Source organism: Acomys minous, assembly GCF_964271855.1.
Source record: "Acomys minous genome assembly, chromosome: 14".
In the NCBI taxonomy this organism is placed as follows: Eukaryota; Metazoa; Chordata; class Mammalia; order Rodentia; family Muridae; genus Acomys; species Acomys minous.
In genome coordinates, this window is record NC_140496.1 from 22,443,474 (window position 1) to 22,470,757 (window position 27,284).

Here is a 27,284-nt window from a genome sequence, read left to right on the forward strand (position 1 = left end):
TTGATGCTAAGTGAATCAAGTTCTGGCTTAGCTCCCAGCTCTGCACCTTTTGTTTCCATCCTTGCTGTTCATTTAACCTCTCTGAGTACTTCTTGCTCAGCATCTTTACATCATTGTCTGCTGTCTTGTTCTTTCCTAGCTCAAAACATATCCTACATCAAAATCTTTTCATCCTTGACAAGGGCAGACTGATCTTTTTATCTGTTTTGCTTTAACTATAATGTAGTGATACTCTATATCTTCCTTCAACAAACTATTAGTTTTCAAGGCAGGAATTATGTTTTACTTCTGTGTTCTCTAAAGCAACAGATACAAAACAATGTGAGATAAACAACAGACATCCACGATTTATGAAATATAAATCGTTCTAGCACAAGACAAGTGTGTAGGAAGATAGACAAATAAAACAATAATTATATGCTAAATGAAAGCCTAACAATATGAATTAATTTTCTTCATGGCAGTATTTATGTCATTTTCCTTCCTCTCTCTCATTTTTAGAGACAAGGATTCGCTTTGTGGCCCAGGCTAGCCTTAGAATTCCTAAACAGGTCAAGCTGGCACTTAATTTGCAATCACATGCCCAGGTATTAATTTTGACTACATAAATTTAGAAATGTATCATATAAAATAATACAGTAAGTGTATCCACCTATTTCTGGAGGAAACTACTGAATTGAACATTCCATATTTATCATTGCAGCATCTAGTCATTGCGAGAAAAGTTAAACAATTTGTTTAAGATAATAAAACTGGGTTTGGCTGGGTATAATGGCATGTTCCTTTAATCCCAGAACTCAGAAAGCAAAAGCAGGCAGGGCAGATCAATATACAAAGAGATACTGAGAAAAACAAAAATCTGCGTTCCATGGTACATGTGTATAATTGCACATGAAAGGTAGAGAAAAGAGGATTGCTGAAAAATTTATGGTCATCCTAGTCTACACAGTATATTCCAGACCCACCAGAGATATGTAGTAAGACCCTGGCTCAAAATAGAAAATAAGGCCTGTGTGTTGATGCAAGCAAGCACTGAGGAGATCAGGGCATGAGGATCTGGAGCTCCAGACTGTTGAGGGTTACAAAGCTGGAAGCTAATCTAAGCTATATAAAATCTTGTCTCAAAAGATCTACATGAACGAATGAATGACTGAATAAATACAACCAGAAAGATAATACACCCAGTGACAGTGCTTACCTAGCATGGAGAGAATGGTTAAGACAATCTTTGGTTTTTCGAGACACAGTCTCTCTGTGTAGCCTTGGCTCCCCTGTATTCGCTTTGTAGACCAGGCTGTCCTAGCCTCGAACTCACAGCGATCCGCCTGCCTCTGCCTTCGGAGTGCAGCCAATTTATATTTAGCAATTGTTTGTCACCAAGAACAGGTAGTATATTAAATAAGTTAGCTGGGTATGGTGGCACACGCCTTTAATCCCAGCACTTGGGAGGCAGAGGCAGGTGGATCGCTGTGAGTTCAAGGCCAGCCTGCCTGGTCTACAAATCAAGACCAGGACAGCCAAGGCTACACAGAGAAACCCTGTCTCAAAAAACCAAATAAATAAATAAGTTGTGGTTTTATTTTTAAAATAGACTCCTGTAGACTTACTTCTGATCCTTCTGCCTTAGCCTCCCAAGTAGCTACCTGTGGTAACAAACCAGGTATAATATATATATATATGAAAAAAAAAAGCCTTAGCTGGGTGTGGTCCAGCACTTCTGACCTCCAAACATAGCTACACTCAGAGCACATATTGACATGGCTAGACACACATGTTAATAATCCTTAAACCAAAAAGATAACTGATTCTACTCTTTTAAAAGTTGTAGTAGCTTCTTAGCAAGTTAACAAAAGAAGTAGGACAAAGGTTACAAGTAAAGCAGAAAGAGCAAACAGTAGAGGCAGCCTCCACTGTAACACTGTTCACTCCCAGATAAGCTTTCTACACAGGGCTCAGTTCTTAGCTTCCTCATCTAACAGCAAGACAGGCAAAGAGCAAATAGCAGCTAAGTAACAGGATGAGTGCTGTGAAGAGAGGGTAACATGGGCTGGAGAGATGGCTCAGCTATTAAAGACTAAGCTCACAACCAAAACATGAGTGAGGTTAATGTATTTCCAACTATTTTGGCAGAGAGGGCAACCTGTGTGAATAAAAAAGAATTTCAAGGGCCAGACAAGGTGGTGGACACCTTTGATCCCAGCACTGGAGAAGCAGAGGTAGACAGATCATAACTTATTTGTAGTTTATGCATACGAGTATTTTGCCTGCATCTATGTATGTGCACAGCTTGTGTGCCTGGTGCCCAGGGAGGCCTGAAGAGGGCACTGATCGGATCTCTTAGAACTGGATTTACCTACATTTGTAAACTGCCACGAGAATCTGGGAACAGAAGTCTCATCTGACAAGAGCAGCAACTGCTCTTAACTGCTGAGCCTTCTCTTCAGACCCATAAAGCTAGAATCCATTCCGCTTCACCCTCAGGACGGTGGTGGTGATCCTGAAGACTAAACATAGGGCCCTGTACATGCTAAGCAAGTGCTTAACTGACACCGAGATTGTAAACAAAGCATGTGCTAGGGCCTCTGGTTGATTCCCCAGTACCCCCAAACCCCCAAACCTCAAATTGGCTACTGCAATCTGGTATTAGAGGCTGTTTAATAAGAAAAGACTTATAGGGTAAGTCAACAGTACTTGGGTCCAGAGTAAGTTCTCTACAATCCAACACTAGGGTAAAGCAACCTAACACCTTGCTTTTCATTATATACCTAAGAGTAATTGTGCCCAAAATCACCAGAGCTTCCCTTTTCCCTGAGAAGCAGCTCAGAGTTACTGTCTCTGAAACAGTCCTAAGCTTTCAGCAATTACAATACTAAGAAAAGTTTCATCTATGGTATGCTTGTTACTAATAGTTACACAAGAGAAATAAATCACACACACAACTTAGGGTTTACATAGAGCTAACAGATAATTTTCTGGTTTTGGGTGGGGGTGGGGGTTAAAGAGTGGACAACCAGCAGCAGCGGTTCTTAAAACTTCAGCACATCCTGTTCATAATCTTGGGGAACTGGAAATCAGCCTCTTAAGACTCTACTCTCAGCAAGGGGAGGGACAGATGATTTCAGACTGTAATCCGATCTCATATAGAGTCTATGTTCCATGGTTTCAAAGTTACTGACCTAAAATAGAAATTTTTTTCTTTTTTAAAAAAGATTTATTTATTATTATGTATACAGAGCTCTGCCTACATGTACACCTGCAGGCCAGAGGAGGTTATCAGATCACATTATAGATGGTTGTGAGCCATCATGTGGTTGCTGGGAATTAAACTCATGACCTCTGGAAGAGCAGTCAGTGCTCTTAACCTCTGAGCCATCTCTCCAGCCCCTAATTTTTTTTTTTCAAATCAGGATTTCTCTGTATAGCCTTGACTGTCCTGAACTCGCTATGTACACCACGCTATTCTCAAACTCACAAAGATCCACCTGCTTCTGCCTCTGAGTGCTTGGATAACAGGAATGCGCTACCTCACTCTGCTTAAAATATAATATTTTAAATATAGGCTTATAGTTTTCTTTTTTTCTTTCTTTCTTTTTTCTTTTTTTTCGAGACAGAGTTTCTCTGTGTAGCCCTGGCTGTCCTCGACTCTTTTGTAGACCAGGCTGGCCTCAAACTCACAGTGATTCGCCTGCCTCTGCCTCCCAAATGCTGGGATTAAAGGCGTGTGCCACCACTGCCTGGCTAGTTTATAGTCTTCTAATGTGAGGTTCCCCCACTTTTGAGACAAGGCTTTACACTGGCCTCATACTCACTGTAATCCTCTTACCTTAGTCTCTAGAGTGCTAATAATACAAGTGTGAGCTACAATATCTGCCTTGTTCATTTTTCGATAAAATCTGCAAAGTTGCCAGGCATGGTGGTACATGACTTTTTTTTTTTTTTTTAAGATTTTTTATTTATTATGTATACAGTATTCTGCCTACATGTACACCTACACACCAGAAGGGGGCACCAGATCTCACTATAGATGGTTGTGAGCCACCATGTGGTTGCTGGGAATTGAACTCAGGACCTTTGGAAGAGCAGACAGTGCTCTTAACCTCTGAGCCATCTCTCCAGCCCGGTGGTACATGACTTTAATACCAGCACTCAGGAGGCAGAGGCAGGTGGATCTCTTTTGAGTTCAAGGCCTACAAAGAGAGAGCATGTCTCAAAACAAAAATAAAATTGAAAAAAAAAATTCTGCAAAGTCATCTCAAACTAATTATATCTCGGAGTGAATTTTTTAAGTTTTTCCTCTATCCTCAGTTTTCAGCAATACTGAAAGCTAAGTGTTAGGAGGAAGAGTATAAGTACATAGTCCTACTGCCTCTCGGTATGTGACTACACGGTACATACCACAAAGGCTACTTGATAGAAAGAACACTGCTTCTGTTTGCCTAGAGCGGTTCCTCTAAGGCCAAGTCAGAATCTCGCAGCTTACAGTCAACAATGAATACCTGTACCACAGAGCATGGTGGTAAGAATAAATAGCAACATAATGCTCTTAATACAGATCAAGACTAGTTGGGAGCAATCCTAACATTCTCAGTGAGACTAATAAATAGTGTCATAGAACAAAATATGTGTAACAAAAGAATTATTTAACAGAAAAATCTGAAAAGTAAAGGATACATGTATACTACATACTATTGGTAGAAATGTAAAGAACAAAGGAATATTAGATTCCTAAGACAACTTGTGAAGCAGGTCATTTCTTAGAGTTACACAGTTTTCTGTTTGGGAACACCAAAAGAGAAGTGTCTCTGTACTATAGCGACTAACAATGGATACCCCGTAATGAACCCTGACCCTAATGTATTAGTCAGTGATATGTGTCTACAGAGACTGTCACATATAGAAACAAAATCCAGGGTCCCAGACAAATGCAAAGAATGAGGATACAAAATAATGTTAGCACTGTAGTTACAGAAGGCTGTGAGCTGCTGTATGGGCACAAGAAACCCAATTCCCATCCTCTGCAAGAGCAGCAAGCACTGAGACATCTGTCTAGCTCCATGACAAGAGCAGCAAGCATTGAGACATCTGTCTAGCTCCATGACAAGAGCAGCAAGCACTGAGACATCTGTCTAGCTCCATGACAAGATTCCCCCTAAGTACTGGGAACTGAACCTGCTTCACAAATATTAGTAAAGAGTTCTACCAAAATAAATAAGTAAATAAATAAATAAAAATTTTAAAAAAAGAGTTCTACCACTATGCTCTATCCTCAACCCTCAAAAACCAGTATTAATTGTTAAATAACAGACTACAGTGGGGCTGATGAGATAGCTCAGGGTGTAAAAACACTTGCAACTAAATCTAATGGCCTACATTTGAGCCCCAGGATTTACCTGGGGAGAAATGGCTCCTCCAAGTTGTCCTCTGACCTCCAATAGGCACAAGAGCATGAGCATGTACACACGTATACACACACACACACACACACACACACACACACACACACAGACACACACAGACACACACGCCAGCCAGGCCTGGTGGTGCATGCCTGGAATTCTAGCACATGGGAAGCTAAGGCAGAATTGTCTTTAGTTTCGGCTACAAAGCCTGAGCTATCTAAACAAGCCAGCAAGCAAGCATCAGCAACAAAAAGTTATCACTTTTCTCAAAAGTTTCCACTGTGCCACCCATGAAACTCACTTCCCACCCCAGGCACTCATACTTCAATTTGTTAAAGACCTTTTTTTTTTTTTTTTTTTTTTTTTTAAAGAGACAGGGTTTCTATGTGTAACAGCCCTGGCTGTCCTGGACTCAGGTTGTAGACCAGGCTGGCCTCTAACTCACACTGATCTGCCTGCCTCTGCCTCCCTAGTGCAGTGATACAGTTTGCATTCTACTTCAAATATGGTGTCTTATTTAAATATAATGTTTTGTTTTGAGGTAAAGTCTCATTAAATAAATAGCCATGGTTGGCCTGGAACTTTCTATATAGATCTGGCTGGCCTAGAACTCAGAGATCTGCCTGCCTTTGCCTCCCTAGCAACTTTTTTTTTGGGGGGGGGGGTTTCGAAACAGGGTTTCTTTGTGTATTCTTGACTGTCTTGGACTCGCTTTTGCAGACCAGGCTGGCCTCGAACTCATATCGATCCGCCTGCCTCTGCCTCCCAAGTGCTGGGATTAAAGGCGTGCCCCACCACAGCCAGGCTCTAGCAACTTTTTCAAAGTCAGTTTTAGCTAAATTATTTAACTCACTACACCCTAAATTAACATAATTTAAGCTCCAAGAAAACGGTCGTTTTTATGTTTGGCTTCAAGTACTGTTAAATTTTATCACCTTATACCCTAAAGGTATTCATATCCAAATTTGAAAAATAGGGATCTAATGCAATTAAGTTTACTAGTAACATTTTAAAATGAGCAGCATGTTCCTATTCCATTCCCCAAACTAGTAAGGTTGGATTTCTCAACAATTCTTCAAATTAGTAATGCTTCTCTTTCAGCAGGCTATTAGTGTGTGATCAGTATCAACATTCCTAAAAGAACCTGCAGGGTGTAATTTATGAAGCAGAATACTACTATACAGACTTTGCTCTTTCTATTTGGAAAACAAGTTTGCAGAACAGAACATTCATTTCTAGTCCCTTCTCTCTATTCTAAACAAAGTTTATAAGAAAAACTCTAGCAGGATGGTGGTGGTGCACAACTTTAATCCCAGCACTCGGGAGGCAGAGGCAGGTGAATTTCTGAGAGTTTGAGGCCAGCCTGGTCTGCAGAGTGAGTTTCTGGACAGCCAATGCTACACACAAAAAAACTCTCTCTTGAAAAACAAAAAAACAAGTGAGTCTAGGATAGCCAAGACTACACAGAGAAACCCTGTCTCAAAAAAACCAAATCAAATCAAACAAAATAAAACCCACAAACCAAACCAAAAAACTCTAGTAACCACTTAGATAGTACACTCATGGCAATTAACTTAATATTTTCATTTGAAGTTTCCATCTCTAAGGTGAGGAGATGGCACAGTAGGTAAAGGTGCTGGCCACCAAGCAGAATCCCTAGAACCCACGTGGTGAAGAGAAAATGATTCCCAAAACATGCTCTCTAACCTCCGTAAGTGCTGTAACATATCCCACTAACATACTCATACAACAAGTAGAGACATAAATAAATAAAAATCAATAGAATGAACTTCAAACTCTAAATCCTTTTTACAAACACAATTATGTCACATTCCCCCCCTGCACCCCCCCCCCCCGTGGTAAAAAAGATGTGTTATTTTTTTAAGCATGAAAGGAGGTAATTTTATCTCAAATGCTACTTAATTATTTAGAAGTCTCAAAGCAGAACAGACCCCAAAATTCATGAGGTCTTTTCCAAGTACCCATGATGCCTATTGTCCAGTGTTTAGGTTATGACTATCACACCGCACGGGAAACTGGCCAGTTAGACTAACTCCAATTAAGTAAAAAAAAAAAATTTATCCCAGATATTAAAATATATAACTCAAAGGTTCTACAGAAAAACATCAGTATCTGTCTTGTCAAACAACTAGTACATAGTACTACAGTTTCATATCCAGGATCTATCTTATAATATAGATAAGATTACACAACAAGCTGTATCTTCTATGCTCAAAACTACCCAGAAAATCTTCTAGACCCAAGAGATGGCATCACCTCATACACTTTTCTTGCCCTCAGTACTGGAGAGTAAACTTAGGCTCCCAAGTGCTGGCAGAGATTACGGGCATATGGCACCATGCCTCTGGTTTGTGTTTTGGTTTCTCTGTGTAGCCTTGGTTGTCCTGGACTCACTTTGTAGACCAGATTGGCCTCAGACCTCACCCAGGTCCATCTGCCTCTCCCTCCCTGAGTGCTGGGATTACAGGATTGTGCCGCCATGCCCGGCTTTACCTTTTTATTTATTTCCCAAGGCAGCATAGCCTTCAACTCGTGGTTCTCCTACACAAGCTTCCCAAGGAGCTGGAACCACAGGCCTGCACCTCAGAGCCCAGCTAGCCCCTTTTAAACAGCGAACAATGGAAAAGGCGGTACCTCTCCGTGGCTGCAAAATCAGTTTGAGGAAGGACCACAGAACCCAGTTCTCCAGTCCCGAGCTCCAAGTCGGGCTGCTAGTGCATCCTGTTCTTTGGTTCTAGATTTGTAGTCATTCTAAAAGAAAAGCAAAAATCATTTAATGAAAACAGAAAATTTACGTAACTATACATACAGCATAAAAAAAGAAGAGCAAACTGAGGGTTGATACGATTGGAGGAAAACAATAGACTAACTGGCTGTGGTGATGAAGGCCTACAATGTCAGCACCTGGGAAGCAAACGCGGGAGAACTGCGAATAGTGGCCCGGGCCACAAAGCAAGATCTAGTCATAATAACAACAAAATCCTTCCACCAGGCAATCAACTGCTACTATGTTGACCAAACGAATCCTTCTGTGAAGGCCTATCAAGTCCACAATACAACACTCAGTTGCTTTTCAGACATTCACTGAGTATATACAGAATAAATGAATTTTTGAGTTATAAACAGTACTCGACTATTATAATCATGGCATATAAACTCAAACTACCAAAAACTGCCTTTTTTCCGAGATAGGGTCTCTTTCTCTGTGTAGCCTGGGCTGTCCCGGACTCTTTTTGTAGAGTCCTCGAACTCATAGAGATATGCCTGTCTCTGCCTCCTTGAGTGCTGGGATTACAGGCATAAGCCACAGAACCTGGCCAAAAATTAACTCTTTTTGTTGTTGCTTTTTCTAGACAGGTTTCTCTGTGTAGCCTTGGCTGTCCTGGAACTCACTCTGTAGACCAGGATAGCCTCAAACTCACAGAGATCTGCCTACATCTAGCGCCCGGAGCCCTGGGATTACAGGTCTGAGCCACTGCCCAGCTTTGGGCCTAGGATTTTCAAAGGTCAATGAAAACTTCTCTGTGTCTCTTGTTAAACTTAATCTGAGTGTGGTGCAAACTAACTTATTTAGTAACATTATTCATTATTACTGAAGATAAGGAAGGAAACTGCTAAAAGATTGTTACTTCAGATATAAGAATTTTTGGCTAGCTGTGGCACATGCATTTAATCCCAGCAGCACTCTGGGAGGCAGAGGCAGGCGGATCGCTGTGAGTTCAAGGCCAGCCTGGTCTACAAAGTGAGTCCAGGACAGTCAAGGATACACAGAGAAACCCTGTCTCAAAAAAACAAACAAAATAGCCCTGAAGATTCTAGACACATAATAATCAAATACTTGTTTCAGTCAAACGCTTCCCTCCCTAGACTAGCAATGCGCTGCCAAGCTTCAAGTACTGACAGGATGGGATCTACTGCTAGTTAAAAAGAAGAACGCTAAGCCTGGCACCGTCTTTAGTTAGTCCTAGTGCTCTAGATTCTTAGCACCAGCAGCAGAACGAAGAGCTCTCTGAGTCTGAGATCAGCCTGGTCTACACAACAAACTCCAGGACTGCCTGGGTACATAAGAGAGACCATGCCCCTTCAAAGGAGGGGAGAGGGGAGCAACCCCCAAGTGACACTCTTTAAGAGTGCTCAGCCAGTCATGGTGGCGCACGCCTTTAACCCCAGCATTTTGGAGGCAGAGGCAGACAGATCTGTCAGTTCTAGGCCAGCCTGGTCTACAAAGTGAGTCCAGGACAGCCAAGGCTACACAGAGAAACCCTGTCTCGGGGAAAATAAATAAATAAATAATTCATACACATAAAATAAGTCTTTATAAGCAACAAAAGTTTTCAAAGAACTTAATATGCAAGGTACAATAAACAGCAAATCCATCTCATAATTTAACTAGCTTAATAAAATAAGCTGATATAATACCTTTAAAACTCAAGCTAAATTCCAACACTTAGGAGGCAGAGGTAAGTGGATCGCTGTGAGTTCGAGGCCAGCCTGGTCTACAAAGTTGAGTCTAGGACAGCCAAGGCTACACAGAAAAACCCTGTCTTGAAAAATCAAAACAAACGAATAAAACTCAAGGTAAAGAGATGTCATGGCTCTTCTGTTGGGAGGTAGCTTAACATAAACTGTTATTCTGTCTAAGAAACAATTTCATATTGAAGTCCCTAATACCATCAGAAGGAACAGAACTTATACCCCTGAAAAAAATTAAGTTACTCCAAAATAAAGACCAAATGTGATGGCTCAGTGGTTAAGAGAGCTGCCTGCTCTTCCAGAGGTACTGTGTTCAATTCTCAGCAACCACATGGTGGCTCACAACCACCTATGAAGTGATCTGATGCCCTCTTCTGCAGATATCAGATAAAGCACTCATATACAATAAATAAATAAATAAATCTTTAAAAAAAAAAAAAAGACCAAATGTATGGCAGGGCATGGTGGTGCATGTCTTTTATCCCAGCCCTGAGAGGCAGACGAATCACTGTGAGTTCGAGGCCATCCTGGGCCCGACAGCCAAGGTTACACAAAGAAACTCTGTCTCGAAAAACAACAACAGATCAAGTTTATGAAAACTACACCACCACTCTGGAGGTGTAAGGTGTATGTCAGTTGTTTATATAATGCTACCTCGTTGCATTATTAAACCACTGGGGGAAAAACAACGCTCAGATACTGACCAGGAAGATATGAAGAGAGTGACTATTAGGGTGGTACGTGCCCGTAATTCCAATACTTGAAAGTTATTTGAAGAAGGATCTATTTTTACCAAAAGTCTGAAGTCACCTAGAGCCAACACAGGTAAGTAGGTTATAAAGACGGCCAAATCAGGATTCTTAAAGAGACAAAGAGACAGATGGTGCCTGTAAATCAGACGATGTGGAATAGCTGTGATCCTAGCAGCATCCCCTAAGAGGAAAAAGGCTCAAAAGGAAACTTTCTGCCAGTAAATACAAGTGTTCAAGATTCTGCCACAGACTCCTCCCTACAGCATTAGTCAGCTACATGTCTGCCAAGGAACTCCCAAGCCAGTCATTAGTCCCAGTAGGACTCCTTTATTTCTGAATATCCTTAAAAAAAAAAAAAAATCCTAACTTTGAAAACACACCTTAAGGTTCATTTTTGTACCAACTAAATTTTCTTAAAAGGTTGGAGAGATCCCTAAGGATTTTTCTTTTTCAAGACAGGGTTTCTCTGTTCAACCTTGGCTGTCGTGGAACTCACTATGTAGACCAGGCTGGCCTTGAACTCAGAGATCCACCTGTCTCTGCCTCCCAAGGACTGAGATACCACCTGGCCTCTTTTTTGGTTTGTTTTTCGAGTCAGGGTCTCTCTGTGATTTTTTTTTTTTTTTTGATAATTTATTTTTTATTTTTATATCCTTTGGTGTTTTGCCTGCATGGGTTTGTGTGTCAGATCCTCTGGAATGGAATGATAGACAGTTGTGAGCTGCCATATGGGTGCGGGAATCAAATCCGAGTCCTCTGGAAGAGCAGCCAGTGCTCTTAAACCTCTGAGCCATCTGTCTAGCCCCAGGATTTTTCAACTACTTTGTTTTGTTTTGTTTTGTCCAGAGTTTCTCTGTATAGCAGAGCCCTGGCTGTCCTGGCCTCAAACTCAGAGATCCGCCTGCCTCCCTAGTGCTGAGGCTGAAGGCATGTACCATTATACTCAGTTTCAACTATTATTATTTTTTAATCTGAGACAGGAGCTGGGCATGGTGACGCATGCCTTTAATGCCAGCACTTGGGAGACAGAGGTAGGCAGATCTCTGTGAGTTCGAGGCCAGCCTGCTCTACAAGAGAATTCCAGGATAGCCAGAGCTACTTAAAGAAACCCTGTCTCAAAAAACAAAAAACAAAACAAAAAAATCGAGATAGGGTTTCTCTGTGTTAGCTTTGGCTGTCCTAGACTCACTTTGTAGACCAGGCTGGCCTCGAACTCACAGTGATCCGCCTGCCTCTGCCTCCCGAGTGCTGGGATTAAGGAGTGCACTACCATGCCCGGCTCTGGACTTGCTTTGAAGGTTTGGCCTCAATCTCAAAGATCTACCTGCCTCTGCCTCCCCAGAACTGGGATCACAGGTGTGCACCATTGCCCAGCTTCAAATATTCTTAAATAAGCAGGGTTTTCTTGTGTAGACAGACATTTATGTAACTGTGTCACATTATTAACTTAAGTCCTTGAGCTGGGCAAGATGGCAAGGTGTGGGTAAAACCCAAGTAAAAGCCCAATGTTCATACCTTTAATCCCAGCACTCAGGAGTAGAGGCAGACAGATCAATTGTGAGGCCAGCCTCGTCTACATAGTCAGTTCAAAGAGAGGCAGGGCTATATAGAAAACACCATCTTTAAAAAAAAAAAAAGGCAAAGAAAGAAAAAAAGAAAAAAAAAAAAAAGAAAGAAAAGTTAGGTATGATGGCTGATAGCGATGGCCCAGGACTTCAACTCCAGCACTTGGAAGGCAAGGGCAGGCAGATGTGAGTTCAGCACCAAGCTAGTCTGCACAGCAAGTTCTACGCCAACCAGGGCTCAAAAAAAAGAAAAGGAGAAAATGGACTCCAGTGTTTTCCTCAACCTTCACACATACACACCTGGCCTGCACGCCCACATAAAGGCCACTGGAGGTGGTGGCTCAAATCTTTAGAGGCAGGTGGATCTCTGAATTGGGAGTCTAGGCTGTTCTACATAGCCAGTTCCTGGCTAATATAATGAGACCCTATGTGAAAACAACACAGTTTTCTTGTTTTTGAGACAGGATCTCTCTAAGTAGTCCAGGATGGTCAGCCTGCCTCTGCCTATCGAGCACTGAGATTAAAGATGTGACACTATACCCAACAAAAACAAAGTTTAAATAAGTAGCCCTTCAGGTTATCTTGCATTAATTTTCCTCCCAATTTATTTTCCTTGTAGATTTAGTTGTTTTCTTTCCATTGAAAATAATCATTAGCATATAAAGTAATGAATTTTATGACATTTTTCATTTTCATTGTACTTTGCTAATATCTGTCATTTGTATGTTGTAGTATTGCAGGACTAAATTTAGCCACTTACTCCTCAACGGTCCTAACTTTAAATTGTCTGGATTCAAGCTTGTAATCTCAGGTATTTGGGGAGTTAGGAGGATTGAAAATGGGATGTCTACCCACACTACACAGTAAATTCAAGGCAACTTAATGAGAGACTCTACCTCAAAACTAAAGAGACTATGAATATAGCTCAGAGGTAGAGAGCACTTGCCTAGTTTATTCAAGGCTCTGAGTGCAAACCCTAGTACTACAAAAACAAATCCCAACCAGTCTATCTAATAAGGCAATCTTGTGCAGCTAAGGACGACCTTGAATTCTTATCCTCCTGTCTCTTCCTCCAAAGTATTGATAGTCACTATCATTGGGAACTTGTGCAGCTTATTTTAACAAACAAAGTATGCCACTTGTCATACAAACTTGACAGTAAAACTCAAAAGAACACAGGAATTACATTGTTTGGCTAAATATAAGAGAAAAAGATGGCTCTACTAAGAAGGCTGGCATTCTATAGACACTACTATATTTAGTTACTTAGTGCAATGTTTTGGTTTTGTTTTTTGAGATAGTGTTTCTCTGTGTAACTCTGGCTGTCCTGGAACCCCCTTGAACGCACAGAAATCCACCTGCCTTTGCCTCCTAAGTGCTGGGTCAAAGGCATGAAACACCACAGCTAGGTAGCTTAGTGCAATTTTATTGGGGAGGGTTGAGGAAGAACATTCTTGAGAGTTCAAAAACGGGATGAGATGCTAAATGGCTGAGAACATAGCTCATAAGCAGAACACTTGCCATGGCATACACAATGTTCCACAAAAAAATTAAGTTGCACAGGATTTCAACAGACAATTCTAGGTTCATTTTAAGGGAGGGGGGCTGGCACAAAGGTTGGGAGTGTTCGAAGAGTTGCATATAATGTGAGTTGTCAGCACCTACAAACTGAGATCAGACACAGTAAACAGTGAATAGCATCATTTTTCTTAGCACCGTGATGCGTAAAGCAAGCAACCGGGCGTGGTGGTGTGGTGCAAGCCTTTAATCCCAGCACTTGGGAGGCAGAGGGAGGCAAATCACTGTGAGTTCGAGGCCAGCCTGGTCTACAAAGTGAGGCTAGGGCAGCAAGACTACGCAGAGAAACCCTGTCTCGGAAAACCAAAAAAAGCAAGCCTTTAAGCACAGCACCCAGGATACAGAGGCAGGTGAAGCTCTGAGTTCCAGGGCAGCCTGGTCTACAAAGCTCTAGGACAGCCAGGACACAGAGAAATTCGGGAGGAGGCAGGGGAGATATAAAGGTCTCATATGCTTAAGTATCTTTTCTTTCTTAAAAATCATTTCAGATTTTCTTTTCTCAATAACCTAAGCCACAAACCAGCAACTAATTGGTAATAAAATGGGGGGGGGGGGGGGACAGAACGACACAAAACTTACTTGAACAATGTAACAGAGAAAGCCTCTTAATGCAAAAGACATAAAGTCTGGATAAATAACCTGTTTAATTTTTTTCCCTCTGCCTACGGAGGCCTTGGAATTTTAGCTTTCTTGGTTGATCTAAACTCCAAAAAAAGTATTAGGTCTCTTTGTTAATGTTTACTTAATGCTAAACTCAATACAGGAAGTCAGCTACTAAAGAGTAGTTACATTAGGCACAGATATTTATAAACCATCTGCTGCAAGTGACCCAGGATTCAATTACAACATCAACCCTCACATTTCATCGAACAGTCAAATTACCAGTCTAGTCAAGAATAAGTTCATTCTGCCCTACTGGAACTTTAGATCGGGTTGCACAATCCCAGAGGGGTTGAACTGTCTTAGCCTAGCCCTAGAGCATCAGGTCTTAAGTGGAGTACGAATTTACCGTCAGTACATTTTAACTGGGAGGCAAACTCCAGTATCGCCTGTACAAACGTTAGCCAGACCATGCTCCCGAATTTAGTTTATCATATCACTTGTGATCAGAGTGAAATTAAGTTTCAGTCCCTTTGAGATCTCGGAGCGCACAGAGTCTGACTGCTATCTTTCCAAGGGGCTGAAGAGTGCGATCCTAGCTGGAGAAAAACTATTTGGTGCAGAATTTCGTGTATTTTCCGGCCGCCATTGGGGGCCGCACCGGTCGGGTCCCGCGCGATGCCCTGGCGTGAGTTTGGGGGCGCAGCAGGGCCCGGCGGGGGCGGTGAGCGCGCGTTCCCCCGCCCGCTCGGGCGGCGTCGAGGCGCGAGCAGCTCGGGCAGAGGGAGCTCTCTGCAGCTCAGGGGTCCCTCTGCTCGCAGCCACAGCAGCGCCGCCTGCGCCACTCGGCGGCGACGGAGACCGGCAGCGGCGACGATCGGACTAGGGGAAACTAGCGAGCACCCCAGCTGCTGGAGAAGCACGCAGGGCGGCCGGGTAGGTTCCGGGACCGGGTGGACTGGAAGATGGGCAGTCCGAGGCGCGTCGGTCGGGACCCGACACCCACACGGTTCCGGGACCTGGCTACGCGCCGGCGGCAGAGGGTTCGGGACCCCCTAAGCCAGGCAAACGCAGACACCCCCCCCCCCCGAGCCTCGGGAAGTCCAGCTTCGGTTAGGGCCACTCGTCGCGGGAGGGGCGGAGGGCAGAGGGCGGGCCGCGGCCCGAAGATCAGCCGGGCCAAAAGCCGGCCTCGAGGGTAGAGACAAAGGAAGGAAAATGGAGTCGCCGAGCGCGCAGGCCTCTGTCGACACCGCCGCCAGAGGCCTACGATGTTGGGAGGAGGGAAGCTAGCGGGGCGGACGTGGAGGGGGGTTGGCCAGGCCCTGGCGGTGGCGCCGGGCAATGGCGGCGGCCGCGCCGCAGCAGGGACGGTAGAGGGAGACAAACACCCCCCGGCGGCGGCGCTGGCGCCGGGCTGCAGCCAGCGCCGACCGGAGCGGCCCCATCGTGACACCTAGAGGCGGCCCGCGAAACCTCCTCCACCCCGGGCCCCCTTACCTTCGCGCCACACCCCCCGCGGCGCTCGCTCCGCCGCCGCTCCACCGCTCCGGCCACCTGGCGTCCCCGGCCAGCTCCGCGTGCCTGCACTGGCTACCGCTGTCGCCGCTGCCGCCAAAGAAGCAGGTCCGCGCACGGTTTAATCGCTCCACAGGCTCGGACACAAAATGGCGGCGGCGCGGTGCAGTGCGCCTGCGTCGGCGCTGCCGGGGCCGCGGGTGCTGATAAGGGAAGAGACGGGTGGAGGGGGGGGGGGGAGGCCGGCCGGCGGCGAGTTGAGGGCGGGGGAGGAAAGGTGAGGGGAGGGGTTGGCGCAGGGCAGCATGGGAGGCGGCCCCGGGCGCCAACTTTCAAAAGCAGGCGCGATGGCGTCACGAGATGCGCCGCGAGTCGCGTCGTCACGCCGCCGCACGCGCCCTTCCGCGCCCTCGCCCGGTCGCGCGTGGGCTTCGCTGGCGCGGAGGCGTCCTGGTTCCCGTTGGGTGGGGCTTCCTGGGCGGAGGTTTGCGGCCTCTGGGCAGTCCGATCTCCGCCCGGTTGCCCTGATTCCTTAGCTCTCTGCCTTTCCCTCCCTTCCCGGGGAGGGCGGGAGGGCTAAGGTTAGCTGAACTAAGCGCGCGGGGCTTAGCCGTGGGGTAGGGAAGGCTCCAGGGTTCGGTCTGCCCTGCCCAGGCTCCTCCCAGGCTGGGCCCAGCCCGAATTGAGCTCAGCACCGTGGCTACACCGCCTAGTAAGACCCACTGGCTTCCCGCACTCTCACACTTCCCCCCCAGCACTGCCCGGTGCTCAGGAACTACGGCTAGAAAGAATTGGCTTGTCCCAGTGGCTTTGGTGATCTTCCTCCCTAGAAAAGGATCTGATAAAGCCGGATGTGAAATTAAGAGAACCAGAACACGGCCACCCCAGTTCAGAGAGACAGCAGACCACAGTAGTCGTCTCTAGCTGTATTTGGCATCGTGAAAGTCTGTATTTTTTTTTTAAGGCGTGTTATTTCTGTTAGGTTCCCAGTTGGTGAAGTCCTTCATCCCTTCGCTCTCCGCTGGAGGCACCTGGGGACCCCACCCAACCAGTGGTAAACTTGACAAACTCCCGTATTGCCAGATGTCCTAATGACCCCTGCCCCCTCCGATTTTGGAATGTGACTCAGGACTGTGTTCCTAACCTTCAACAGATGCTGTTTATTCCCCGCAAAGAATCTGAAAGTTGGGTTTAGAAATATGTAAAATCCAGATCTTCAAATGTCAGCAAGTAAATCCGATGTTGTAAAACTTCATGAGCCAATTCAACCACTGTTGGAGTGGCTGTCAGTTTATGATTTGACTTAGGAAGATAGAGGAGAAATTCCAATATTAGAAAGAGGGTAATGGAGAAGGAATCAAAGAGAAAGTCAAGTCTAGAGTGTTGTGTTGTAGAATCTATGGCCACAAGTTTGGGGCAGGGAGAGAGCTTTCTGTTTTCAGGTGCTGAGAGTTCTGGTACAATTGAGCCAAGGCTTTAGCTATTGAATTGGTCACCTTGGAGATAACTGGAAAATATTATTGGTGACTGTAGCTTAACTCCTATGTACCAGCTGAAGGTGCTAACCAGAGTCGAATGGGTTTAAAAAAGTAAACAGGAAAGTAAGGAAACAGAGACGGTGCACAAAGGCAACTTGAAGGTTTTGCTGTGGGTGGGTGGGGCAGACATTTGGGGATAAGTGCAAGGATGTAAGGCCAAGGGAGTGTTGTTTCCCTTTTGGTGGAAGGCCTCCAACCCTAGGCCGTTCACATGGCAAGTGCTCTGCCACTGAGCTTCATCTCAACCCAGTGGAGATGTTTAAAAAGATGGTAGGCCTCTGGTGGTGATGGCATACACCTTTAGTCCCCCGCAGGCAGATCTCTGAGTTCAAAGCCAGCCTGCTCTACAGAGGGATTTACAAAACAGCCAGGTTTACACAAAGAAACCTGGTCAGAAAACTAAAAAAGATGGTATTTATTGCTCCTGAGCATTTTTTTTTTCTTTCCCAGACAAGGTTTCTCTGTGTAGCCTTGGCTGTCCTGGATTTACTTTGTAGTCAAGGCTGACCTCAAACTCACAGAGATCTGCCTGCCTTTGCCTCTCTTGAGTGCTGGGATTAATCCCATTTATCTCTTATGTACACTTTAGGACTCAAAGAAAAGGAAAAGGCAGATTTAGAGAGGAAAATTTGGAGACAGGTAGCTCTAAGATGTTTGCATTTTCCAGTCTCTTTACTAAAGAGATTGGTGCCTGGCTCACTTTGGAATTTAGGTGTCAGAAACAGTAATGCTGACTGAAGTTGAAACCATTAGCCTCTGGGCTGAGTGTGTAGCTCTGTAACAGAATGTTTGCCTAGCATGCACAAGGACCTGGGTTTGATTAGCATTATAAATAAAACAATAAATCTTTAACCTCTTCAGGTACCTTCCTCTAAGTCTTTATCTCAGATCACCTTGAGAATAATTCACAGTAATAACCTCTAAGACTTTAGTGTGGGCAAATAGAAGGCAGTGTCTTTGGAACGGAAAAAAAAAACCTCAGCTGAGCCAGGTGTAGTGATGTACACCTTTAATCCCATCACTTGGGAGGCAGAGGCAGGAGGCTCTCTGTAACTTTGAGGCCAGTCTGGTCTACAGAGCGAGTTCCAGGACAGCTAGGGAGGGCTATACAGAGAAACCCTGTCTAGGAGAGAAAAACAAACAAACAATGCCCCCCCCCCACACCTCAGCTGTATTTCCTATTTTATGACATCTGAGGTATCAGAAGCCAGGAATAGGTTCCCAGTAACATTAGGACTGCTTTCTGAAAAAAGGAACTTGTGTACTATTCTGTCAGCCGAGAAAATGCTGAAAATACATAGGAAGGAACAAAAAGATGTTTTCTTTCTTACAGGAAATCCTGATGTGTCCCACTTTGTGTACTCATCTCCAAAGAGTAGGGAAAAGAAAACCAACCCAAAAAATAAGACATTTCAAGCTAGACAGAGACAAGGTGAGAGAAGAGTAATATGATGAGATACAGTTAGGATAATAAGGCTAGAGCCTGGGGCTAGGGCTCAGCAGCAGAATGCCTGTCGTGTTAGAGGCCCTGGGTTTGATCCCCAGCACTGAAAAATACAGGCAGATTTGTTTTCTGAAGTACTAACGAAGACTACCTATGCAGAAGATTTATAAAGGAAATTGGGTGTTGCCTTTCGTTGGTTTTTTAATGTATTTACTAGGGGTGGGCATGCTCATGTGTGGAGGTCAAAGGACAACGTGCAGAAGTTCTCTCCTTTTACTTCCGGGCCCTAAGAATGGGACTCAAGTTATCAGGCTTGGAGGCAAATACCTTTTACTAACTATGCCATCTTGCCAGCCACTGTGCTTTATTTTATGTATAGTTGGGATTTGTGTGTGTGTGTGTCGTTTGTTTTTTGTAATAGGGTCTTGTTTTATAGCCTTGTACTGACTTTGTAGCACAGGGTGACCTGAAGTTGAACTGATAGTCTTTTGTGCTGTGATTACAGGCAATAGTGACCACTCCTGGCTTATAAAGGCTAGTTTTAGAATATTGTCTTAGAATGTGATATAGACTGAAATAATAAGATATATGTTTAGTATTGGTAGAGTTGTCATTTAGGAAAAAATAGTATATAAGGGTGCCACCTTACTTTTAAAAGATACCACATTTTGTTTATTTTGTGTAGCTGTATTTGGATATGCATGCATACCAGGACATACCTGTTGGGGTCAGATGGTAACTTGCAGAAGTTGGTTCTCTTCTTCTTTGATGTAGGTCCCAGGAATGAAACTCAGGATGCCAGGCATGGTCTCAAGGCTTGCACCCACCATGCCAATTTCAAGTTCTTTGGCTTTGTTTTGTTGTTTGGTTGGTTGGTTTGGTTTTTTGGTTGTTGGGGTTTTTTGGTTGTTTCTTTCTTTCTTTTGTTTGTTGTTGTTGTTGTTGTTGTTGTTTTGGTTTTTCGAGACAGGGTTTCTCTGTGTGCCCTTGACTGTCCTGGACTCACTTTGTAGTCCAGGCTGGCCTCGAACTCACAGCGATCCACCTACCTCTGCCTCCCGAGTGCTGGGATTAAAGGCGTGCGGCACCATGATGTTTTTTGTCTTTTTGAGACAGGGTTTCTCTGTGTAGCTAGCCATGGCTGTCCTGGACTCACTATGTAGACCAGGCTGACTTCGAACTCATAAAGACCCGTCTGCCTCTGCCTCCCAAGTGCTGGGATTATAGGCCTGCACCACCACCACTGGGCCAATTTCAAATTCTCAAGGGTTGGGTGCCAGAGTTTATAGATAAACAAGGTGCTGCTTTACCAGCGGACAGGTAGTAAGAGGTGCTGGCAAAAGGTGTGTTGTAACTCAGTGATAACTCAGTAACTTTATCTAGCACGCGTGAGGCTTTGGCCTCAATCTGTAGCAAGACCACAAAAATAAATAAAGTCAGTGTTGTAGCCAGGCATAGCAGCACACACCTGTAATCCCAGCATTTGAGAGGTTGAGGCAGAAGGATCAGGAATTGAAAGCCAGTCTGGGCCAGATAGCAAGACCTTGTCTAAAAAGGAAGGAGGGGAAGTTTACACCAGATAATCAACAAATGAAAGGACAATGTGCTAACAATAGATAAGAATCTTTACTTAGGGCTGGAGAGATGGCTCAGCGGTTAAGAGCATTGACTGTTCTTCCAGACATCCTGAGTTCAATTCCCAGCAACCACATAGTGGCTCATAACCATCTATATAATGAGATCTGATGACCTCTTCTGGTGGGCAGGTATACAAGCAAGCAAAAAACACTGTATATATGATAAATAAATAAATCTTAAAAAAAAAAAAAAAAGGCCGGGCATGGTGGCACATGCCTTTAATCCCAGCACTTGGGAGGCAGAGGCAGGTGGATCGCTGTGAGTTCGAGGCCATCCTGGTTTACATAGTGAGTCCAGGACAGCCACGGCTACATAGAGAAACCCTGTCTCAAAAAAACAATAACAACATCAACAACATGCAATATGAAAAAAAAAAAAAAGAATCTTTACTTAGGTCACTGGTTCTCAACCTTCCTATGCTGTCATCCTTTAATACAGTTCTGCATGTTGTGGTGACCCCCCCCCCAGCCATAAAATTATTTTTGTTGCTACTTCATAACTGTAATTTTGCTACTTTTTTTTTTTTTTTTTTTTTTTTTTTTGTTTTTAGAGACAGGGTTTCTCTGTGTAGCTTTAGCTGTCCTAGACTTGCTTTGTAGACCACCTTGAACTCACAGCGATCCACCTGTCTCTGACTCCCAAGTGTTAGGATTAAAGGCGCACGCCACCACTGAGTTATATCCCCAGCTCTCTTTTGCTTTTTATTTGTTTGTTTGTTTTTTTGGTTTGGTTTGGTTTGGTTTGGTTTGGTTTTTCGAGACAGGGTCTCTCTGGGTAGCCTTGGCTGTCCTGGACTCACTTTGTAGACCAGGCTGGCCTTGAACTCACAGAGCTCCACCTGCCTCTGCCTCCCGAGTGCTGGGATTAAAGGCGGGCGCCACCACGCCCAGCTTGCTTTTTATTTGAAGGTGGGATTTTACTAAGTTTCTGGCTTTAAGTTTCCTTCTGTAACTCAACCTGGCCTTAAACTTTCTGTATAACTGTCTTTTAAGGGGTAAAGGGGATATATAGCTAGGCATGGGAGCACCTACCATGTAGTTCCAGCTTTCAGGACATTCTCAGATGTCTCTTAGAACTGGGTAAATTGGTAAGACATAACCTGATTCCATTTATGAAAAATATTCAGTATAAACAAATCTATAGGGGCAGAAAGATTTCTAATTGCCTAGGCCTATGCAGGGACCCTGGGAATGATAACATAGTATAAAGTATCATAGCATAAAGAGAATAACATTTTATTTATTTATTTATTTATTTATTTATTTTGAGACAGGGTTTCTCTGTGTAGCCTTGTCCGTCCTGGACTCCTTTTGTAGACCAGGCTGGCCTCAAACTCACATAGATCCACCTGCCTCTTCCAGAGTGCTGGGATTACAGCAGTATGCCACTGTGCCCAGCTGAAGTAACATTCTTTTATGGGTAGATAAAAATATTATAAAATTGAGGCCGGGCGTGGTGGCCCACACCTTTAAACCCAGCACTCCAGAGGCAGAGGCAGGCGGATCACTGTGAATTTGAGGACAGCCTGGTCTACAAAGTGAGTCCAGAACAGCCAGGGCTACACAGAGAAACCCTGTCTCAAGATGATGATGATAACAACAACAACAACAACAACAACAAATTGTAGTCATTGGTACAAAACCCTGAGTATATCCAAAGCCATTAGGTTAGATGCCTCGTTACTGGGGATTGAGCCAAGGGTATTGTCTGTGTTAGGCAGAGACTCTACCACTGAGCTATATTCCAGATCTGCCCACTCTCTTTTTTTAACTTTTTTTTGAGGCCTGGTCTTGCTAAGTTATCTAAGATGGCCTCTTTGAGCTCCCTTTATAGTCCAAGCAGTCTTAGAATTTGTAATGTTTCTGCCTCAGTCCCTCAAGTAGTTGGCATTAGACCCTTGCACTATCAGGCATAACTTGAATCGTATACTTTGTTTGTTTGTTTGGGGTCTTTGAGATAGGGTTTCTCTGTGTAGCCTTGACTATCCTGGACTTGATTTGTAGACCAGGCTGGCCTTGAACTCACAGCAATCCACCTGCCTCTGCCTCCTGAGTGCTGAGATTAAAGGTGTACGCCACCACACCCGGCTTACTTGTTTAATTTGAAATTTTTGGTGTTTTGTTTTGTTTGAGACAGTCTCACTATGTAGCCCTGGCTGTCCTGGAACTCACTGTCTAGACCAAGCTAGCCTTGAACTTATAGAGATCTGCCTGTTTCTGCCTCCCAAGTGCTGAGATTAAAGGTTTGTGCCACCATGCCGAGCTTTTCTTTCTTTTTTTTTTTTTTAATGTTTTGAGCTAGGTGATGGTGGCACACGATTTTAATGCCAACACTTGGGAGGCAGAAACGGGCAGATCTCTATGAGTTCCAGGACAGCCAAGGCTACCTAGAGAAACCTGGTCTCAAAAACGAACAAAAAGTTGTTTTGGGACAGAATCTCAAGTAGTCTAGGTTGGCCTCAAACTTACTATGTAGCTGAGGATAACCTTGAACTCTGATCCCCCTGCCTTAGCCTCCCAAATGCTGTGATTACAGGCTTGCACTTTAAGTGGCTGAACTACATAATATGTGAATTACCCCGATAAAGCATTGTTTAAGAAGGGGGTGAGGTTTGAGATGAGAGCTCAGTGGTAAAGTACTTGCCTAGTAGACCCTGGGTTCAATCCTCACGTGGATGGGTGGGGAATTGGAGACTCAGGGAGTGGGGGGTGGGGGTGCTCTCAGAGGTGACACACATCTTTAATCCCAGTACTCCGGAGGCAGAAGCAGGTGGGTCTCTGTGAGTTAGAGATGCCAGCCTGGTCTACAAAGTGAGTTCTAGGACAGCTAGAACTACATAGAGAAGCACTGTCTCAGAAAAACAAAAACAAAACAAAACAAAAAAGACTAAAAGAACTTTTAAAAAGTTCTAGTGAAAAGGACCCATTAAACTCCTGTGGGTCATCCTTAGACTTTTGTGGTGCCAATTGCTTTGTAGAATCATTATGGTAATTATGAATACAGTGGAGGTTACAAAGGAAATAAGCAGTCGCAGTGTGGTGTGATTAACACATTAGAATGGAGTGTAGGCCAGGCAGGCCTCAAAATCACTGTGCTGCCCAGGCTGGCTTTGAATTCACAGCAGTCCTCTTATTATAAGCAGTTTCCAGTATACCCCAGGGAAGGTAAAACTCTTTACAGGGGTAAAAATATATATATATACACACACACACACACACACACAGAGTCTATGTTGAAGGCTTTTAGGGGTTGGTTTGAGCAAGGTTATGTAAGGGTGAAAATAATAATGGACCACAGAAGGAGTGGTGCCAGGCTCAGCTGTAGGCCAGCCCTGCCAATAGCCCAGTAAAGCTCCAGGGAAAGGGAGTAGTTAAACTAGAAATGAAGAGCATTTCTCAAAGGGCTCTGTGAGCCACCGGGTTGAGTGGGCCACGCTTTTTGGTAAAGGGAAGAAGGCCTGTAGTGGTAGATTTGAGTTTTAGATATCATTCTGCATCATGGAGAATAGATAGGCCCAAGAAGTGCAAAGAATAGGCCTTGCGTTGTTGAGTTTGAAATGCTTTGGATGTTCAAAAGGAAGATTTCATTCTGTAGTTGAATTCACAGGGGTCTAGAAAGTAAGTTGAATGGCTGACATTAGCCTCGGCGTGTGGATGGAAGTCATGTTTCAAGAGAGTAGCAGTCTGTGGAGTGATATTTAGAGAGGTGTCCGATGAAGAGGAAGAGGTCAGGGAAGTTTGCTAGGAACAAAAATAGTTGTTACCTATAGAAAAGCAACTGCTTCCGTAGCTGTTCCAAGTCAGCATTTACTGTGTGCCCATGTACTTGGGATGTATCTTAAGTTCAGAGGCAACTGGGCCTTAAATTTTAGCATCAAATTTAGATTAATGGCTGTCGCTGGAGGCCATTGACAGCCTAATTTTCTAAATTATATATTGTCCTTCCTTAACTTTTGGAGGAGTTACTCGTTCTTACCTCATATTATCCAGGTCCAGAAAAGCCTAGCCCAGCATCTAAACTAAGAGCCTTCTAATTCTTTTTTTTTTTTTTTTAAGATTTATTTACGTGTATGAGTGTTCATGCATGCATGTGCCTGTAGATGGTTATGATGCTAGGAACTGAACCCAAGTGCTCTGCAAGAACAGCAAGTGCTCTTACCTAGTGAGCTCCCGGGGGCCTGAATAGTAAGAACACATCTTTCTGAGGGGATGCAGAGAAAGCAGAGAGCATCTCATGTGCCTGGCATTCAGCAAACTAGACCCACATCCCAGGCTCAGAATCGTACAAGGAAGGCACCCCCGCTCTGTGGGGGAGACAAAGCAACAGTCCTCTTCCCGTGTGCCAGCCCATCTGTTCCTCTGCCTTCATAAACACGCTTTTTCTTCCTTTTTGGTTCACTGCAGCGTTGAATGCATGAGAAAGAAGAGTGTGAAACAAGAAGATGAGATTGGAAGAGGGCAAGAGGACAGGAGGGAATGCAAGGCAACCCGGCAGCCACCAACTCAATAAATTGTATCCTGAACCACCTCAGCCTGGCCCCTTTTTTTTCAGCATGCACATGTCAGTCTCCTCTGTGCAGAGTTCTGAAGATGATGGCCAAGACAGGACTGTGACCGAGGTGGTCTTAAACAGTGACACCCGCGGGCATGTCACAGGCCCCGGAAGCCCATTTCCATGTGCCCCCTCTGCAAACATCCCTTGCTTTGACACCTGCGACTCTTGATAATATCATGACTGTCCACCACCTGGGGCAGCAGGCTCCCAGCTGTCCTGAATCTGAGTAGGACGGCAGGGTAGGAAGTAAGAGTTCCGGGGCAACTAGCTGTGCTCTGTGACCAAGACCTGCTCCTGGGCTGAGAGACCAGCCAGCCTGATTTCAGGTCATGTATTAAGAGGAGAGGTCAAGTGGTTGTCCTGAGGTTGGTCCGTGCTGCTCCAAGCCCGGATGTCTTGAGGGTCTTTCCCTTGCCCTGATAGTTCCTCACCTGGCTGTGCTCAAAGTGATGTTACTCTAGCACCTATCCACCATGTCCTCACCCTTGCTCAGCTCGGGCAGAAGCCTAGGCTCTGGCCTTAGGGTCCTCCTTACAGAAGACAGAGGGTCCTGCTTTGGAGAGCAAGGATTTTTTTGTGACAGCCATAATTGACCTTTGACTGGAATGACCTTTTCTTGGTTTTCAAGACAGGGTTTCTCTGTGTAGCCTTGGCTGTCCTGGACTAACTTTGTAGACCAGGCTGGCCTCGAACTCACAGCGATCCGCCTGCCTCTGCCTCCCGAGTGCTGGGATTAAAGGCGTGCGCCACACGCCCGGCCCATCCTGTATTTCTTGACAGGCAGTGCACTATGGGGCTGTTCTGGCTTCACAGTCACTGCCTTCACTGTAGACCTGCTCGGCCAGGGTTTGACTTCATTTTCCCCACCACTCTGAACAGCCCTGCCCTGCCCGTAGGCCTTTTCTGTGGCTTTGGGCCTACAGGGATACTGGTGGTTCTGGGTCTTCCTCCAAACTGACCAGTTCTAGGCGATGGTGTAATCTGCCATCTGATTGTTTTCTCTACTCCATTTTACCCAGCTGACCAACCAGAAAGCTGAACTGCCTATTTTACCCAGCTATGCCAGTGTGTAAGGGCTGTTTGCCTGCCCCACCCCCACCAGACTGTACTGAACAACCAGCATCCACTCACAGGTGTTTCCTGTTGCCGTTTCTCTAGCTCAGCATGACCTCCCCAGCAGGTGGTGTGAGCCCAGACAAAAAAACACCTCCCAGTAGCAGTTCTCAAGCACTGGTGTAAAGCTCCCCAGGGATCTGGGTCACCCCACCCCACCCCCACCCCATCTAGGCAGCTGTTGACACCTAATTGGCTCTTCCTAAGTGCTCCCCATCTCCCCAGGACAGCTTTTTGCACACAATGTCATACTACTGTGCTGTCACCACAGGTATTGGGACACCAGAGTGGGCCTTACGTATGTCCAGTCTCTCTCTGAATAATAGAGATTCTGGTAGGAGAATGGAAGGTCCATTTCTCTAGCCATGCGTGTGGAACCCCCTCAGGGCCGTCTTAGCAAAGACCTGCCACCCTAAAAATCACACCCGGCCCTCCAAGTTCGAGGTCTCCTAACCTGGGTTAACAAACTCCTGTACTGGAAGCAAGGACGCCCTCTCTTGGGAATCCTACTTCCTCAACACAGGTTTGCTGGCTGTGTAGGGCCACAGAGTTCACCGGTTTGTTATTACAGGGAAGGAGGGGCCTTCGGGAGGGAAGGACCTTGCTGTCTTGGTTCACAGGGCAGGCATCCGGGTCTCCCGTCTCCCAGGCTCAGGCTCCTCCCCTCTGCAAGGATTTTCCCCTTCTCCCTATAACCTTAAAGTTGCTCCTTAAGCGCCGCTGTAGGAGGCCACCTGGTCAGATCGGCAGACACCCACTGATGTGGTTCTCTGCTGCCCCCTGGTGGCAAGGAGCTCAGGCACTCCATGCTGGCTGTTGTTGATGACGTCCTCTTGGCCTTCTAGCAACTGCAGGTCTAGACTAAGCAGTTAGGGCCTCCTCTAGACCAGCTGGACAGTTTGGGTCCACTCAGGGGCTGTAGTTCCCAGGCTCAGCCTAATGACCAATGCTCCTTTCTCTTCTGTGTCTCTTCTCCAAGCCAAACCCTGCACTCTGGGCTTTCTTCCACCAGGATTTCCAGGCCAAATGCACGTGATGTCACAGCTGGAGTGTGGGCACAACAGTGTCAGGAAGAGCACATCAGAAGGTGT

At 45.0% G+C, this 27,284-nt stretch overlaps 1 protein-coding gene and 1 long non-coding RNA gene across 3 annotated transcripts in view; one reads left to right on the plus strand and one right to left on the minus strand.

Annotated features, from left to right (window-relative positions):
- Positions 1 to 16,135, minus strand: part of CTCF (CCCTC-binding factor) — a 50,611-nt gene extending 34,476 nt beyond the window's left edge. For both annotated transcript variants that reach the window (XM_084755521.1, XM_084755520.1), the window contains exons 1-2: positions 15,889 to 16,135; positions 8,055 to 8,171 (exon numbers count right to left, since the gene is read on the minus strand). The gene's annotated coding sequence lies outside the window, so the exon portion shown is untranslated. The remainder of the gene's footprint in view (positions 1 to 8,054; positions 8,172 to 15,888) is intronic.
- LOC311582429 lies at positions 11,825 to 25,056 on the plus strand. Its single transcript, XR_014774118.1, has 2 exons — positions 11,825 to 15,324; positions 24,930 to 25,056. It is a non-coding gene; the product is annotated as an uncharacterized lncRNA (long non-coding RNA).
- Positions 25,057 to 27,284: the final 2,228 nt, after the last annotated feature.